Source organism: Pantherophis guttatus, unplaced genomic scaffold (assembly GCF_059756535.1).
Source record: "Pantherophis guttatus breed Tessera unplaced genomic scaffold, ASM5975653v1 scaffold_52, whole genome shotgun sequence".
In the NCBI taxonomy this organism is placed as follows: Eukaryota; Metazoa; Chordata; class Lepidosauria; order Squamata; family Colubridae; genus Pantherophis; species Pantherophis guttatus.
In genome coordinates this window covers 10,001-12,500 of record NW_028269867.1, presented here as the reverse complement: position 1 = coordinate 12,500, position 2,500 = coordinate 10,001, and positions in this window count along the sequence as shown.

Below are 2,500 nucleotides of genomic sequence, written 5' to 3'. Positions count from 1 at the left end.
CCTTCGCCTCGGTGCCAGCGCCGGGCCCCGGGGGTGCCCGCGCCGGGGAGACGGCCGGGTCTACCGGGGCCCCGGCCGGATCACTTTCCGTTTCCCCCGCCGCGATGGAGGTACGGGATCCCGGCTCCGGCGCCGCGAGCCTCGGTCGGGGACCCCCGCCGTCGCCTCGGTGCCCGCGCCGGGTCCCGGGGGTGCCCGCGCCGGGGAGACGGCCGGGTCTACCGGGGCCCCGGCCGCATCACTTTCCGTTTCCCCCGCCGCGATGGAGGTACGGGATCCCGGCTCCGGCGCCGCGGGCCTCGGTCGGGGACCTCCCCCTTCGCCTCGTTGCCAGCGCCGGGCCCCGGGGGTGCCCGCGCCCGGCAGCCGTCCCGGTCTACCGGGGCCTCGGCCGGGTCAGTCTTTCCGTTTCCCCCGCCGCGATGGAGGTACGGGATCCCGGCTCCGGCGCCGCGGGCCTCGGTCGGGGACCTCCCCCTTCGCCTCGTTGCCAGCGCCGGGCCCCGGGGGTGCCCGCGCCCGGCAGCCGTCCCGGTCTACCGGGGCCTCGGCCGGGTCAGTCTTTCCGTTTCCCCCGCCGCGATGGAGGTACGGGATCCCGGCTCCGGCGCCGCGGGCCTCGGTCGGGGACCTCCCCCTTCGCCTCGTTGCCAGCGCCGGGCCCCGGGGGTGCCCGCGCCCGGCAGCCGTCCCGGTCTACCGGGGCCTCGGCCGGGTCAGTCTTTCCGTTTCCCCCGCCGCGATGGAGGTACGGGATCCCGGCTCCGGCGCCGCGGGCCTCGGTCGGGGACCTCCCCCTTCGCCTCGTTGCCAGCGCCGGGCCCCGGGGGTGCCCGCGCCCGGCAGCCGTCCCGGTCTACCGGGACGCTCGCTCGGGCGGGACCGGTTTACCCGGGCCTCGGCCGGACTGGAGTGTTTCGGTTTTCTGCTTCTCTGCCAGGATGGCTGCGAGGGGTTGATTTAAATAGCTGGTTTGACGTGAAAAGCTTCCCTTCAAGTGAAAAGTTTGTTCCAATTTCTGCCATCTTCCTTCCTCAAAAGTTTTGGGTGTAGCTTTCCCAGAGGAACCTCTCGTAGGCCTATCATTTCTGATCTTAACTTCCCTCATTTATTCCATATTTTCCTTCCTCTTGCCGAATGGCCGAATCCAGTCCATTTCTAGTCCAGGAAATTATTTTTATTTCTTCTTCCATTTCTTACTGATCTATTTGCTTTGTCGAGCAAGTCGTTCTTAGGTCCCTTGGTTCTTTCTTTAACGTCTTCTGCTCCTGCTCCTTCTCTCGACGCTTTCTCGTTTTGTTGGCTTTCTTGGCTCTCTTTTGGCTGTTCTTTCTTCTCCTCCCGTCGTCCGTCCCCACTTTCATCTCCCCATCTTTCCTGTTCTTGGTCATCTCTACGTTGTTTATAAAATAATTCCGCTTTCTCTCTTGAATCTACTCGATATCTTTGCTCTCGCCAGCTCGCCGATATTTCGGCTCGCCGATATTTTGTGCTTTCTCGTCGTGTTTCTCATCCATGGCGATCTCTCTGCCCTCCCTGTCTTCTCGGTAAATCGGACATGAATTTCTCTGGGCGGGTGGTTTCTCATCGCGTGTCTTGTGTGCGCTCTATACGTTTCGTCCATCCCGTTTAATATCTATCCCTCCCTCCCTCCCTCCCTCTCCTCGCTTTCCTCCATTGCTTCTGCTAATATCATTTCCAGAATGATAACCCTGAGCCTGAACCTGAACCTAACCCTAGCCCTACAACTTTTCTCCCTAACCCTGACCCTAACCCTAACCCTACAACTTTTCCCCCTAACCCTAACCCTAACCCTAACCCTACAACTTGTTTCTCTAAGCCTAAGCCTAAACCTAAGGCTAAGCCTACAACTTTTTTCTCTAACCCTAACCCTAACCCTAACCCTAACCCTAACCCTACAACTTTTTTCTCTAACCCTAACCCTAACCCTAACCCTAACCCTACAACTTGTTTCTCTAAGCCTAAGCCTACAACTTTTTTCTCTAACCCTAACCCTAACCCTAACCCTAACCCTACAACTATTTTCCCTAACCCTGACCCTAACCCTAACCCTACAACTGTTTTCTCTAACCCTAACCCTACAGCTTTTTCCCCTAACCCTAACCCCACAACTTTTTCCCCTAACCCTAACCCACACTTTCGACTTAAAACCGTTTTTAGATTTAAAGTCGTCTTTCGACTTAAAGACGGGCAGACGGCGGCCCGGTCTACCGGGCCGCTCCGGCAGCCTCGGCCGGGCCGGCGTCTCTGTTTCTGTTTCCCTGCCACGATGGATGTCGCGTGCGAGGGGTTGCTTTAAATAGCTGGTTTGTTTGAAGTGAAAAGCTTCCGTTCTTGCCTAGATCTCTTGCTATCGCAAGCCTTCCGGTCCAAGCTCGCATCGCGGTTTCAAGCGTCCTGCTTTCTTGGTTGGAAAAATCGGGGCGGCGAGACCTGACGCTCGCTTCCCCGACCCCGACCCTAACCCGTCTTCGAATGG